Source organism: Gopherus evgoodei, chromosome 1, assembly GCF_007399415.2.
Source record: "Gopherus evgoodei ecotype Sinaloan lineage chromosome 1, rGopEvg1_v1.p, whole genome shotgun sequence".
NCBI lineage: Eukaryota > Metazoa > Chordata > Testudines > Testudinidae > Gopherus > Gopherus evgoodei.
In genome coordinates this window covers 173,276,888-173,293,606 of record NC_044322.1, presented here as the reverse complement: position 1 = coordinate 173,293,606, position 16,719 = coordinate 173,276,888, and the positions used below count along the sequence as shown (strand labels likewise).

The 16,719-nt window shown below is 41.9% G+C and overlaps 1 pseudogene; it reads left to right on the top strand.

Annotated features, from left to right (window-relative positions):
* Nucleotides 1-548: 548 nt before the first annotated feature.
* LOC115644302 overlaps nt 549-16,719 on the top strand; it is a 28,652-nt pseudogene continuing 12,481 nt past the window's right edge.

Genomic DNA, 16,719 nt, shown 5'->3' with positions numbered 1-16,719 from the left:
AGTAATAATAGAGGTGGATTTGAACTCACCAGAAGATATTTGCATATTATCTGCATAACAAGGAAAATTAAGATTGAAGTAATAATGGAAGAGGGGAGTCAGAGCTGCTTATAAATACAGAAAAGCACAAGGCTCACCCCAACCTGAGAGAACTGAGTGGCCTGAGGTGAATTTTTAATATACTAATCAGGAAATATTAAGAGATGAACTAAATCTAGGGAATTCTGTCCCTGATTGTCTTCTAGAACGGCTGAGCTCTTGGAGATAGAAACCTCTGAAAGTTTACTCAATTTGTCGATTAGAATAGGGGAAGAGATCATACCCCCAAGTATAAGGCTTAAAGCATGATTCAAAAAGTTTTCATATTCAGTTCCTAAAAGTAACATTGAGGCTACACAGTGACCCCTTCCTACCTCAGAGAGAGTGACTGAAGTAGATAATTATCCAATGTAACATGAGCAGCAAGAATATTAAAGCAGATTTATGAAAAAAGTTGCAAATTAGAGGAAAATAAGGGCCCTTGATACACTTTATACTGTTGTGGTACCATGAGTTTGGTACAGCTCACAGTTGTAGAAAAGTTCCTGTTACCGTGTATGCAAGGTATTGTGAAGTTACGGCATCATCAACATATGCGGTGGAAGAAGTTGACACGGTGAAGAATTATGATCTGATGTAAGTAACCACTACCATTAATAATTTATAGTTACACATAGAGCAGGCTTGTCTGCCAACGCTATGGTGAGCAAATAGTTAAGAGCCGTTATATTTGCCTGGATGGTATCAATATACAATGTTCGCCTACAACTGATTCAATTGGACTACTCATGTGAGTACAGACATCCACATGCTTAAGTGTTTTCAGGATCTAGTGGCTAGACATCAGCCTTTTACTAATTAGTTGATGTGACTGAACAATTTTAGCCAAGAACAGTCCAATTTTGCCCTTTCTTTTTGCCCAAGAATTGCCATAGACAGGCTTATTTTTCTACAATTTATAGTCTTGGGGCAAAGATTGTTTTGCAAGCATTTGAGCTACATGCCATAAAACAAGGTTCTCCTCTGACTGGAATCTTTGTGATATTAACTCACCCACCTTGTCTCTCTGGAACCTTTGAGAGCAGACATAATACAAATATCAATTTATTTGTGAGCTACATTTATTGAATAATTTCTGGAAATAATTCTTGGTCTGTGGATTATTATGGACAGATTGTAGCAAGTATTTGATATTCTGAAATGTTGATCCATTTCGAGTTGATACCAACGCTATGTTACGTTTTTGTTCACTGATTGGCTGAGGGTGTTTTCCGGTCAGAATACTTTTGTGGATTCAAAATTCACTTTCTGAAAAGTCAATGTTTGCTTAACATTTGCTCCTTCCCTCCAACATTGCTGCCCATAGACTCCTTAAAAACTATATTCTCAAAAAGCAAGCACACCCACAAAAAAGAGTAAACAGATTCAAAGCAAATTTGTTTAAAAAATTAAACGATGTAGCCACACACTTTTCTTGCAATATTCACCCAGCTGTACTACTCAGTCCCAGAACGTGTGAGATGGTTCTTGTTATGTTAAAAGAATCAGCTTAAAGAAATTAAAAATGCAGCATTCTAAAATGCAAAATAAAACAAGCAGCATATTGAATTGTTCGCAAGCAATTCAAAATGTTTATTACTGAAAAGTTAACATTTCTGTAGTCAAAATCTATCCTAATTTGCCAATATGTCAATGCAGAAAAGACACTGTGGATTCTAGGTGTCCAATACTGCACATGCTTTTCCTAAGATCGAACACTGAACTCTTTAATCTTCATCATATTGAAAGTCTTTGCTTTCTCCCTTTCCCTCCCCTCAATAGAAAATCAGTTTTGAAAAGCTAACATAATTATAAATATAACAGGCATCTTGTTTTGTTTTATGCTCAGAGAAATTGAAACTAATTGTTGTTGTTTTCTTCTTCACATATTTACTGAGAGATTTAGTCCTTACCCTCAGGAAAATAAACAGAAACAAGCCAGTGATCAGAATGGTATTGAGAATGAATATTACATAAAAAACAAACAAATGCATATGCAAACCCAGCCAAGTTTACTTTACAGGTGGAAGAGAGTATTAATGTCATTCTGTTACTTTTGAAAATGTTAGTCATTTATAAAAAGCACCTAAGTGACTCAGGAGCCTGAAGTCTATTAACATTCAATTGGAAGCCGGTTTCTGCGTTACTTAAGCACTGAAAGAATGTAACACATAAAAACACAGATTGGGATGAACTAGGAGGTAGGAAAAAGAAAAAAACTGCCAACACTCCTGATAAGAATGTTTCAAAGAAGTTGTTAAAGTTTTCTTTCTCTCCACCATTCAAAGTGATTTCCAGTGAAGTGTAGAAGCAGATGAGGTCTCCATGTGATTTGTTTGGATGCCTGCACCACATGTGAATCAATATCAGATTTTTCTTTTCCATATCACACATTCTTTTTGTTTAATATACAATTCTGCTGAGATTGATATATGATGCAACTATTAGAGGGTCAGGAAGTTTCTTGACTAAATATTGATCAAGGTTATTTAAAGAGGAAAAGTTCATTACCTCAATACAGCAGAAGGCATCTACATTTTATCTCATCTGATCTAGGCCCAGATCCGGGCTCTGATGCATTCCCAGCAAAAGCTCAGCTGAATCCTCATGACCCAGCCAAGCTAAATGGTCTGAGAATTCTCTAGAGAGTCTAGAAAGTAACCTCCCCCTAAACCTGATTTCATGATAGTTATGTTCCATCAAACTTAAATCTCCTTCCCTGGTGCACAGTTGCTAATTTTACTCCCCACCCTGGTGCAGATGGATGATACTAGTAAAGGCAATGCATTCCTGATGGCCCCATAGTGGAATGGGCTTCTCTGAGTGACAATTAGTAGAAAACAGCCTGGGTCGAGCAGCATGCAAACCTTCCTCATTACAACTTCATAAGGGCAGTCAGATGAAGGGAATGGCAGCCCAGGTGGATAAAGCTCTGCCTTAGACAATGAAGGATCAGGGATAAAGGAAAAGTCTAACACACGCTCCTCAACGTCACTTGCTGCTGGAGCATTATCCGCTACCCATAGCAGTGCCTCCCAGAGGATTCAGGGGGCCTGGGGCAAAGCAATTTTGGGGGCCCCTTCAATAAAAAAATTGCAATACTATACAATACTATATTCTCCTGGGGGCCCCTGCGGGGCCTGGCACAAATTGCCCCACTTGCTCCCCCACATGGGCAGTCCTGGGAAAAATAAACCTTCTGCATCTCGGCACAAACCCAGTTTTGAGAAAACTTCTTTACAAGGTATCACTGGTTCTCAGCATAAGCTAGTGCTAAAAGGCACTAAACCTCATTAAAAGGGTTGGACGAATATTTTCCATCAAAACTTTTTTTGGATCGAAAACTAGGGGTTTTTAAAAAGCAGAAAAAAATCACGGACAATGTCTGCTTTCCTTCAAAATTTGTTGAGGTTTTTTTAATTGAAAAGCTGAAATTAGTCTGCCAAAACCTGAATATGGTTTCGGGTTTCAGAAGTGTGCTGCCAAATATTTGCTACTTGCTGTATTTGATTGTTTAAAGAAACAATAAAAAAAAATCTGCTAAAAAAAAATCCAAAACTTTTAAACCACCTTAGCTTGTGACCAAATGCCTGAGCCCATCCAGTCAGAGATTTTTCCAGCTTTCTGACTTCCTTGACTCATATCTGTCTCCATAACTTTGGGTTCATTTAGGTTAGAACATAAGAACAGCCATACTGGGTCAAACCAAAGGTCCATCCAGCCCAGTATCTTGTCTACCGACAATGGCCAATGCCAAGTGCCCCAGAGGGAGTAAACCTAACAGGTAATGATCAAATGATCTCTCTCCTGCCATCCGTCTCCACCCTCTGACAAACAGAGGCTAGGGACACCATTCCTTACTCATCCTGGCTAATAGCCATTAATGGACTTCACCACCATGCAGTTATCTGTTTCCTAGAGACTGGCTCCATGGGGTCCCTCACAAACTGGAGACGGTTACTGTGGGTTTGTCTTTAGTATAGCTTATGTACATACTCCACGAACTGAGCATTTGAACTTGTTCCAGAATCTGGGATGAACCTATGTTGTGAAAATTGAAATGCTCAAAATAGCACATGCATGTGAATAGACACAGGGTGCTAAAATTAAATTAACCCAGGGGTTCTCAAACTGGGGGTCAGGACCCCTTAGGGGGTCATGAGGTTATTACTGGGGGTCTCAAGCTATCAGCCTCCACCTCAAACCCCACTTTGCCTCCAACATTTATAATAGTGTTAAATATACAAAAAAAGTGGTTTTAATTTATAAGGAGGGGTCACACTCAGAGGTTTGCTATGTGAAAGGGGTCACTAGTATAAAAGTTTGAGAACCACTGAATTAACCCCTCTGGAGTCTTAGGGAATGGTGGGAGGGTGGTCTCCCTTGGTAGGGTTGGGAAGGATATTGCTCTTCTCATGTAATCCTTCCCCAGTGGCTAATTTTCAGTGAAGCTACCCTCCCCTGACATGAATCTCCCTATAGCACTGAAATTAAATATAGGCTATAATTTGGCATTTGAGAAGTGAAAGAGATGGCAGCCCTAATGGACAAGCTAACAGCTTGGCTCTTCTTCAAGCCTCAAATTGCTGAATGAGCTTTAGGGTAGGGAAGGCTGTGCCTCCCAAACAGCCTGACCCTGCCCCCTATCTGACCCCCACCCACCTCCTGCCTGTTGAGGGCAGTTAGCATGAGCGACTCCATTTTGTAAATTCCCCTACTCCGTGAGGCCTAGGTCCACTATTAACTAAAAGTGAGCACATCATGTACTAGGGTCCCTAGGGCTGTCTTAAAACAAGGTAAAACCATAAACAGGAAAAAGGACAGAAAAACATTTAGCAACAGCGCAATTAAGGGAAATTCCAGCAAGATAACAGCTGGACTATGCGCTGGCCAGCACGAGGACAACATTAAACTGTGATAGGCTAAAGATAAGAAAATGGCTTGTTTATTGGCTTAAAGCTTACGATGCATGAGGGTCATATATAAACCCCCTGTAACCTGTAGCCAGGGTCTGCCCCTGACTAGCAGGGGTTCACCACGCTCAAGTGTAACAGAACTTTGTTATTTGGACGCTCTGCGTATTTTGGGTTTGTTTATGTGCCTCAGCCTAGGAACGAACCGTGCGTGGCCTATTGGAGTAATTTGTAACACTGCCCCCCAACTGCCCACCCCCTCAGAATCCCAGACCCATCCTGCTCCTTGTCCCCTCACCGTCCCCCGAAGACCCCCTCCAACCACCACCCCAGGACCCCACCCCTGCTCCCTATCCTATGACTGCCCTGACCCCTATCCACCCTCCCCCCTGCTGAGTCCTGACAGACCCCCCAGAATGCCCACGATCCAACCTCCCCATTCCCTGATGCCTCCCCCAACCTCTGCCCCCTCCCTGTGCCCTGACTGTGCCCGGGACTCCATGCTCCTTAGCCAATCTTCCCGGCCCTGGCCCCTGACCCCCGGCTGCCCCGTCATCCGGAGCCTCAGCGAAACCAGGAGCATCCCTGAACAGCTGCAGCATAGCTCTGTTAGGGCCCCTGAATTCGGCCCTGCTCAGCCTGAAGCTCACAGCCCCACCCCTTGACCACGCAGCTCTGAGTGGGGCGGAGCTCAGGGGCCGAGCCAGAGCAGCGCTGTCCAGGGACTGAAGAGGGAGGGGGCGGGGATGGAGCCTCAGCCATTCGCGTTAGGGCCTCTGCGGAGCCCGGCGCCTGGGAAAAATTGCGCCACTTGCCCCCCCGGGCAGCCCTGACCCATAGGAACCCAGCCCCTGTTCCCACATGAGCAGGGGGCAAATGGGGCAGCTGTCCCGGTGCCCAGGGATTTAAAAGAGTCCTGGGCTCCCGCCGCCGGCGCCCCGCACAGCATGGAAGGGCTGATCTAGCCCTTCCCCTGTTCAGCCCACAGCTGCCGCAGCAAAAGGCTCCTAATCACCATAGAACTTCATCTTCCCGGCCAGGGGTTTCCTTCCCGCAGGAGCATTTCGCAACTATGATCTTGAAAACGAACTTTAGGGGGAACTTTCTAGCCAAGTGCCTAGTGGTTTTATTCTTCTGTGTGAAAGGTGAGTTTGCACCGGCTGTTTTCTGTTTCGGGCTGGCTTTGCTTAAAATGGCACTGAAAGAGTTTAAAACTGTGGTAGATTAACATCCATTGCTTGTACCCAGATAAGGGTGATGACTATCTTAACAGGGTGCTGATTAGGCCCATCTATGCCACAGTGTTAAATAACTCGGTGACCGAGTTCCATTAGGGCTATAATTTTCAAGGTAGGACCTATAAGTGCACTGTCCCAGGGTTTCACCTAGTTGTAAGAACTTGGGGTGGTGTCCACACTGCACACTTTAAGCCTGTCCCCTGACTCAATTATAGCTGAGGAGCAAGTTATTACCAATATATTTTAAATTATTCCATTAATAGTGCTTTTAATATAGAAATGTGTAAGCATAATTAAATATGACTGATCCTACCTCTGCCACATATCTTCTACTTAAATCTAAATAGGGAAGCTTGGGGCAGGATGGATGACTTGATAAAATGCTTGGATCTTACTTAAATATCATGGGCCACATTCTTCCCTGGTTTAACTCTACTAAAATCAGAGATGAATTTGACCCCTTGTCTCTAGGAGAATTATCATTATTGCCACAGCAAGTCCAGTGCAGATAAATCATTTGAAGTGTTACACAGCCCTCTCAACTGTAGCTAGCCCTTATGAAGCTGTGCAGATCAGATATTTGGAGAACTGGTAATGGGACCTTTTAGGGTAGGTTCCTGGCCCTGATTCTTGGCCATTGACTTTAATAGAGCAAGGATTTCATCCTACTGATCTTAAGGCTTGATCCTGCAAAGTTTTCAGCACTCTGTCCCCAGTCCAGGCAAAGCACTTAAATACATGCTTCACTTTAAGCATGGGAGTAGTCTCACTGACTTCAAAATAACTAGTCACGTGATTAGATTGAAACATGTACTCAAATGCTTTGCTGTTGGGGGCAGAGTGCTTAGCTCCTTGTAGGATTGAGCCCTCATTGGGTACGTCTACACTACAGGATTATTCTGATTTTACATAAACCGGTTTTGTAAAACATTGTATAAAGTCGAGTGCACGCGGCCACACAAAGCACAATAATTCGGTGGTGTGCATCCATGTACCGAGGCTAGCGTCGATTTCTGGAGTATTGCACTGTGGGTAGCTATCCGGTAGCTATCCCATAGTTCCCGCAGTCGCCCCCGCCCACTGGAATTCTGGGTTGAGATCCCAGTTCAAGATGGTGCAAAAACAGTGTCACGGGTGATTCTGGGTAAATGTCGTCACTCATTCCTTCCTCTGTGAAAGCAACGGCAGACAATCATTTTGCGCCCTTTTTCCCTGGATTGCCCTGGCAGACGCCATAGCATGGCAACCATAGAGCCCGTTTTTCCTTTTGTCACTGTCACCGTATGTGTACTGGATGCCGCTGACAGAGGTGGTACTGCAGCGCTATACAGCAGCATTCATTTGCCTTTGCAAGGTAGCAGAGACAGTTACCAGTCATTCTGTGCTGTCTGCTGTGCCATTATAAATTGGCGAAGAGATGACAGTTATCAGTCGTTCTGTACCATCTGCTGCTGTCATGGGTGCTCCTGGCTGACCTTCACTGAGGTTGGCCAGGGGCACAAAGACAAAAATGAGAATGGTGCCCTGGGTCATTTCCTCCTTTAATTGTATCTAAAAATAGAGTCAGTCCTGCCTAGAATATGGGGCAAGTGTACTAGAGAACCAGTGTATCAGAGAACCAGAGAGCACAGCCGCTCCATGTCAGATCTCACAGAAATGATGAGCTGCATGCCATTCTAGGGGGTGTCCATGCAACAACTCCACCCGTTGCTTCCCTCCTCCCCCAACCCTTCTGGGCTACCATTGCAAGGTCCCACCATTTGTGTGATGAAGTAATAAAGAATGTAGGAATAAGCAACACTGACTTTTTAGTGAGATAAAATGAGGGGGAGGCAGCCTCCAGCTGCTATGATAGTCCAGGCAGGACATTAAACAGTGGAGGGGAGAGGAGCGCAGCATCCCGCTGCTATGATAGTCCAGGCAGTACAGAATCTTTTCTTTAGACATAAAAAGTAGGGGCTGATGGAGCTCAGCCCCCAGTTGCTATGATGAGGACGGTTACCAGCCGTTCTGTACCATCTGCTGGGAATAACAGGGAATCATTCCTATTTTTACCCAGGTGCCCCCGGCCGACCTCACCTGAGGCCAGCCAGGAGCACTCACGGGCTGATGACAAGGACGGTTACCAGTCCTACTGCACTGTACCGTCTGCCACCGGGGAAGGGAGGGGAGAGGATGCTGCTGTTCATTGCCCCAGCACCGTGTCTACCAGCAGCATGCAGTAGACATACGGTGACATTGAAAAAAGTCAAACAACAAACTATTTTTTCCCTTTTCTTTCATGGGGGGGAGGGGGAGTAAATTGATGAGATATACCCTGAACCACCCTGGACAACGTGTTTGACCCTACAGACATTGGGAGCTCAGCCAAGAATGCAAATGCTTTTCGGAGTCTGCGGGGACTGTGGGATAGCTGGAGTCCTCAGTCCCCCCTCCCTTCCTCCATGAGCGTCCATTTGATTCTTTGGCTTTCCGTTATGCTTGTCACACAGCACCATGCATCATAGCCTGAAGATTTTTTTCAAATGCTTTGGCATTTTGTCTTCTGTAACGGAGCTCTGATAGAACAAATTTGTCTCCCCATACAGCGATGAGATCCAGTATCTCCCGTATGATCCATGCTGGAGCTCTTTTTGGATTTGGGACTGCATCGCCACCCGTGCTGATCAAAGCTCCATGCTGGGAAAACAGGAAATGCAATTCAAAAGTTTGCGGGGCTTTTCCTGTCTACCTGGCCAGTGCATCCAAGTTCAGATTGCTTTCCAGAGCGATCACAGTGGTGCACTGTGGGATACCGCCCGGAGGCCAATACCGTTGATTTGCGGCCACACTAACTCTAATCTGATATGGTAATACCGATTTCAGCGCTACTCCTCTCATCAGGAAGGAGTACGGAAACTGGTTTAAAGAGCCCTTTATATTGATATAAAGGGCTTCGTTGTGTGGGCAGGTGCAGCGTTAAATCGGTTTAACGCTGCTAAGATCGGTATAAACGCGTAGTGTAGACCAGGCCATTGTTAAGCACATGGCCTCACTTTCCCCATTGGTAACATGGAGATAATGATATCTACCTTCTTTTGCAAAGTGCTGTAAGATCTCTTGGCTATTATTATTTTATTTAGCTTTCATTCTGGGGGAATCCACAGCCTAAGCTTGCAATTATAATATTTATAATAATACTTTGTAAATGATTTTAGCTTCAAGTTAACAATCCTTTATCCAACATGTATTAATATAGGTAAATGTCAGCCTGGAGTTTTTCCTACTGCCCTCAATGAAGCTGCTGTTGCATTTTTTCCTTAACCTTATTCAAGAGCAACTTCACTGTGCATCGTGTAGATCCATTTCTCTTTTCTAGTAACAAACATTTTATTAAAGGGAAACAACTGACAGTGCAAGTATTTTTTACACAGGAATATTAACAGAAAGGCTGATGGATACAAATGATCATATGGTAGGGTGGGGTTGGTCTAGATCGTAAGTTACATTAGGTACATACCTATTGATATTATTTATAGTTACAGCAATTATTTTTTAAAACTTTGATCTAAAAACTTAGTTGCTTGTGGCTTATTTATTAGAAGAAGTAGTGGCTTCAGTACACAAGAACCATTCATGAATGACAGGAATAAATTCAACAGTAGATCATTTATGATGACTGTTTAATGTTTTCTATGTACTGTACAAGGACTAGATAAATAAGGAATATATTCTTGCTATGGACTTAAAATAGACTCTTGATTTCCTTGAATGGCTCTATTTGTTTAAAATGCTTGAAACTTTGAAAGTGAATGCTTCTTTTCTCAGATGGGTAAAGTACTATTAGTGCAGCTCTTTTTAGTTCACTGCACATGAATCATCCGATCCTCTTTGTGACAGCATCTGAGCAGTCTGTAGCTAAATTCTAATCACTATCCTTTGCAGAGTATTTCACTTGGCACGATCAAAAATATTGTTTCATTGTCTATATAGAAGACTAAATGCAGCAAACAGCCTTGTGGCACCTTATAGACTAATAGATGTATTGGAGCATCCGACGAAGTGGGTATTCACCCACGAAAGCTCATGCTCCAATACGTCTGTTAGTCTATAAAGTGCCACAGGACTTTTTGCTGCTTTTACAGATCCAGACTAACACAGCTACCCTTCTGATAGAGGACTAAAAGTTTGTTTGTGTTTGTTTTGTTTTGTTTGTGCTCATTACGCTCAGACTTCTGCTCCACTGATTTGGGAGACCAAGCAAACTTTTAAAGACCTATCGGGATTCCTAATCAATTGGAATACTGTTGAGCTTTCCTTCCTCAGGATTTTGATCAGCTTTCCCTCATCTACACATGCAAAATATAAATGATAGAATATGCAATACAAACAATAATGAGTAATAATAACTCTAAATATCTGGGAGTAATTCTGAGAAGTAGCAAGTATCTGAATTACATTCTTTTTCTTTGTCAAAAATGCTGCAGGTTTTACAAAGGGCTTTGGTGCTCCAGTTAACACCTATTGGGAGAACGAATATTATTAAAATAGTTACACTTCCAAGAGTGAGTGATTTCAGAATGTTCCATTAGAAATGCTGAATGCTTTTTAAGAACTGTAATAGCTCAAGAATAGCTTCCCTTTGGGCTGACAGATGCATTGCATTAAACTAAGGTGACCAGACAGCAAATGTGAAAAATCAGGACGGGACTGAGGGGCAATACATGCCTATATAAGACAAACCCCCAAATATCAGGACTGTCACTATAAAATCTGGGACATCTGGTCACCCTACATGAAGCCCTTCATCCTCTCACAGGCTCTAATGGGTTGTCCCTTTCAGATTTCTCTAATAATTATTTTGCTGCACAAGCATGATATTCTAATTTTTTGGATTGATTCCAATATTACTATTCCACAAAGCAGCAATTAGTTTTCAATTTTCCTCCATGATATATTTTATCATATCCTAGATATAATGAAAACTTTTATAATAAAGAATGATATATTGTAATAAAAGACTTATAAACCTAGTTTTTCTCTATGGGGAAAAGAACTCACACTGTGTAAAAAATAATTTGGCATAGCTCACCATGCCTACCAGTATAGTTTTATCCTGTAGATTAGGGGGAATTAATTTAGCAAATGGAAGATTGAATAATCCCTAGTTATGAATTAAAGTTTTGCTGTTAATGAATTTATTTTATTTGAAACTTACAAGCATGCATTTAACCTGATAGTTTAAATGTTATTTATCAACTTGCTTATGCAGTACGGACTATGAATCTACAGAAATGTTTGTGTAGAGTCAGTTTCTCGTTTGAAGTCACCTTCAGGCAAAACCTGTGCTCTAAAAACCCAATCTGCTCTTACTACTCTGTATGCAGAGGCTGTGATTTTTAGATTTAGATTCAGTTTGAGATAAATGGGCATGAGATCTTATGACAGAACATACCATGGGAAAATGAATGCTTCTTTATAAGTAACAACATGAATAAGGCTAAACAGCCTTTACCTTTCTTAATAATACCAATATTTAGCCCTTATGTGACACCTAACATCTTCAAGTGCTGGACAACCACTTGCAGTAGCACCCTTGTGAACTGGGTGTTATCTGTTTTGCACAAAGGGAACTGAAGTCAAAGGTGACCTGAAAAGAGGGAAAAACCTGCCTTTGGGCCTGTGTTTATCAGATGATCATACCCATGAAATAGAGCTCTTGGAGGGAGGGAATGTATGCTGAGGTCACAGAAGTGGGGGAGACAGGACCTCTGGGTCTTTCTCCCACTTCTGCCACTCACTGTGTGACCTTAGGGAAGTTGTTTAGACCAAGATTTTGAAGAGGGACTAAGGATTTACAGTGTTAAACTCGAGACACATTAAAGGAAGCTGATTTTTTCAGAAATCGCAGAGCAGCTGGGCTTTAACCTGTCTCAAGTTTAAATTGAGGCACTCAAAATCACTGGTCACTTGAAAACTTTGGCCACAGGTTTGAATCATCAGAAGTGGTTTGAGTAATTTTGGCTGCCTCAGTTGTAGGTGCCCATCTTGAGGCACATAAAACAGCCTGATTTGCAGAGGAAATTTGTGTTCACAAGCTTTATTTAGTGGGAGCTGCAGGTGCTCAGCGCCTTTGAAAATGAGGCCCAACGCATCATAAAGGACCACCTCCAAAACCAAGGCACTCCTAAGGGCACTTTTGAAAATTTGGCCCATAACTTATCTGTGTTCAGAATTAAAATGGGGTGTTTGGGACGCTTAACTAACTAATCTTTGGGAGTTGCTTTGAGGTCCTGAGATGAAAGCAGCTAAATAAATGCCCACCTTATTAATGAAGAGTGGTTTGGGAAATAATGGAAATGTGGGAGTTTAACTTTATGACCAAGTTATTTAATGCTGTAGTGTCTACTGTTAACGCTCCTCCATAGATGCTTTGGACAGACACTAATAGGGCTGTATTGTTCTTCCTCTATTCTTCTGCAAATGAAGCCCCTAAAGTATATGGTATTCAGAATGGTTCTGTTTTCTTGAACATTCCTGACTTCAAAGTGGAAAAGTAACAGGAAATAACATGGCTCAAAAATTCATTACGCCTCACGAAAGGCAAAGATTCTTATGTGAAATATTACAAGGATAGGAGAAAGTATGAGATGTTCCCCAATGGAACCCTGAAAATAGACTGCCTGGTGGAAGAGGACAGCGGAAATTACAAAGTGGCTGTGTACAATGGCATGGGAAGTCTGCAAGTGGAGAACTTAATTCCGAGCGTTCAGGGTGAGTCACCTTCCACATCCCTCCCACCATAGCTGGGTAAGCCCCCTTGTTCTCATTCTCTTCTGCTGAATAAGTCTCCATCCTGTTTCCTTGTGGTCTCTAACTTTGCCACGTGGTCTCCTTTTCACTGAAGAGTTAGCTCTTTTGCGTCTATTCCCTTTCTCTGTTCTTGGGTGGGTTCCTCCTTTTCGTCTCTTGCCAGGTGAGTCTCCCTGTTCCCTTCTTTCCCTCTGCTATCTGATTTCTTCTCTCTCACATCAGCCACGAACTCCGCCAGGCAAAAAGAATGGTATCTAAGAACAATGGAAGAAGTTAGCTCAGGTCACAGTAAGCCTTTGTTTTGCTACACAAAATATCCAACCCTGGTTTTTATACATTTGGGAGGGATGGGAGGCAAGGGTCTAAACTAGGGGAGTGGAAACGGTAGTAGAACTGTTCCAGGCTCCTCCCACAAAATAACCCATTTGAGACATCAAAATGAGATGCTCCTCACAATGGATTGCAGAGATGTTTGAACTGTTTGCATGCTCTGCTGGGCTCAGCTCCCCTAACTGGGATTCAAATATACCCCTGAACTCCACTAGGTCCTTAAGTTTGCGTTCTTCTCCATAAGACACACATTTTGGAACCCAAAAAAACAGCTCAGGAGAGTGCTGGTACATGTGCTGCTGCCCAGTTCAAGCCCTGATTTCACAACAGACAGTGAAACCTTTCTTAAGCACCCACTCAAGGAACTGATACCTCTAGGTCGTTTAACCAGTGTGATGTGGAGCAGAATTGTGCTCTTTACATTTGGAATACTTAAACAATCTCCTAAAACAGGAGGCTGCTGAAAAAGCCTGAGATCTTGCACAAATTTCTGTAACATGAAGATTTTCCTTCTACAGTATTTTGTTTTCATTCCTTGCTTTTGAGCCTACTAGCTTGCTTGCATGTTTACAACATGCATTAGTGTTGAACTGCTGCATCTGAAGCCTGACAATTAGTAAATGCTTCAGCATCTAGCCCCCATTTTATTTGTAATCAGCTGGGGTCTCCTGTTTACTGTTCACCTGTTCCATCTCTTATAAGCAGGACTGGTTTGAATTTTTTTGTATTTTGAATTAAAAAAAAAAGGAGGGGGGAAATATGTTTGGAATTTTTTTCTTGTTTATTGACCAATTATTACAGCTGATTGGAATTTTATGAATGTCAAGATTTTGATGACCTTTAAAAAAAATTCTAAAGAAAAGAAACATGAGCAGAATTTAAAAAAAAATTACTATGACATTCATTCCTGATTTTTTCTACTAACTTGACTTATAAGATGAAGGCAAAAAATGCAGAAATCCTTTAATGTTTTAAAATATTTTCTTTATCGAGATAATTGCTATTTAGATGGAGGTGACCAGTGTCAACTAAGACATCTTTGGCTGGTTCCCTTTACCTTCAGCCAAGAAAGTTGTAGAAGGAAAAGTGTTGCAACAGCTCCATCTCATCTCAACTAGCCTCCCTTTTCTCACAAAAGGATAGTTATTACCATCTAAGATACTAGCCCTCTGACAACCTTACAGATTCGGGAACTAACTTCCTGGAGGAGATCATGAAATGACTTTGGGAAGCTCATGGGGTGAACCACTTGGTTGCCACCCCTTACCACCATCAAACAAATGGCCTAGTGGTAAAGTTTACTGGGACTTTGGGGGCCATGAAACGAGGCACAGCAAAGAAGGAAGAACAGTTAAAGCATTAATTATATTGTGTGTGGACTTCTGCTGCCACAGCAAAGCTCTGAAGTGGTGACCAGTCTCAAATCAACACTCTCAGAGCTATTGTTACAGACTTCCTGCTGACTCGGGTAGGCATCAGTATATCCGTTATACTTAGGTCACGTTTTTCAAAGTTTACTGCATAAGGCAGTGGTCCCCAGCCTTTTTGGCTGGTGGGCGCCAGCCGAAGGACCACTGCGGTGGTGGAGCACCTGCCGAAATGCCAAGCGACGTCATTGAGAGGCATCCCCACCGAAATTTGGGAGCGATGCCTCTCGATGACATCACTTGTCTGCTGAAATGCTGCTGAAATTCGGTGGCATTTCGGTGGGTGCTCTCCTGGGGGCCAGGACGCAGGCGCATTAAGATGCCCCCACGGGCGCCATGGAGCCTACAGGCACCGCTTTGGGGACCCCTGGTGTAAGGCATTGGACTGGGATTAATAAGATTGGGATAGGATTTCTAGCTCAGCCACTGACTTCCTGTGTGACCTTGGGCAAATGACTTAATCTACTCAGTGCCTCAGTTTCCCAGCTATGACATGGTAATATAGTTCTTAAGAGTGTTGGGAGGACAAAATCCATTAGCGTCAAGGTGGATTTGATTTAAATCACTGGACAAGAAGACTCGATTTAATCATGGATTTCTACATAGAAGTGCTTTCTTGGTGATAGTTATAACCTTAATGCATATTCTTCACAACTCAGAGGTAGATGTAGGTTTCATTTTTAGAAGGTACCACTATACATTTTTAAAGTGATTTATTCTGAAAACTTTTCAGATTAATTAGAAAATGAATGATTGTTTGGTTATTTCATTTATTAAAGGTAATTGAAGCAGATAGTTCACCTTCCAATGAATTCATAAATATCTCCAGTTCAACAAGTTAATCATTAATATTTGGAGAATTTTCTTGCCATGCTGTACTAGAAGGAGAACATCACCAGACAGACATTTAAATTGTTTTATTTAACTAAAATAACATGTATTCTGGTTTTTCTTCTTTTAACAGAAAACATATGATTTAACAAAACAAGTATATGAATTTTTTAATTTAAACATTCAAGTTTTTTAAAATCAAGTTTTTGTTAACATTATTTTAACTAAAATAGTTAAATGAAATATTTAAAGCAATTATATCAACCAAGTCAACATGAGAAACTTCAAATGTTGGCTCCTGCAGCTGACTCAGTTGTCTTCACCTTCATTTTCCATTTTGTTCATAATCTGGAAAAGAAAAACATGCTTTTCTGCCTTTTCAGGTCCCAAACGATTTCTCAATTTGGAATGAATTAGTCCAAAAGAAGAAAATATTCTTTCTACACCAGCAGAAGAAGCTACTGCTGTTAAAAGTGAGATTATCACTTTTACAGTCTCTGAATCCAAGTGCTTAAGTGACTTCCACAAACTTACTGGTATGACTTCCTTTAAAACATCATCAGCAAACATATTTCTTGAATGGTTCTTATTCCCAAACTGGGTCTCTTTTACAGCCTACTATTGTAGGTTTTTCCTTCTAGTGAGAGGATGGTATGGTAGATCTCAAATCAGTGAAGGCTACACTCAGAAAGACCTCAAGACTTCTGGAATCTGCTACTCAAATAATTACACTTTTGTTTCTGCTGCCTGTCCCTCCTATCTCACATTTATCTCCAGACTGCTTCTCCTTGTCCAGATCTATTCCTCCCCCAGCAATCTTCTATTCATTGAACTTTTTGAAACTTTGCACTTTTTAGAGAGAGGTAAGGGATTGACTCCATGTACACAAACTTGCAGCCAAACAATAGGGTTGAGGTCTGTTATTTCTCACCTCTATATATTTAAAACATTTTTTGCTGTTAACAAGCATGTTATCTCTGGAGACACACATCCACAGTTGGAGAACTGCAAAACTAAGTATCTCTGATAGTGCTCAGTCTAGAAGATACCAAGACCCAGGGGGTAAATAGAAAGATTAACCTAAATAATCTATACAGAAGCCTCTGGAAT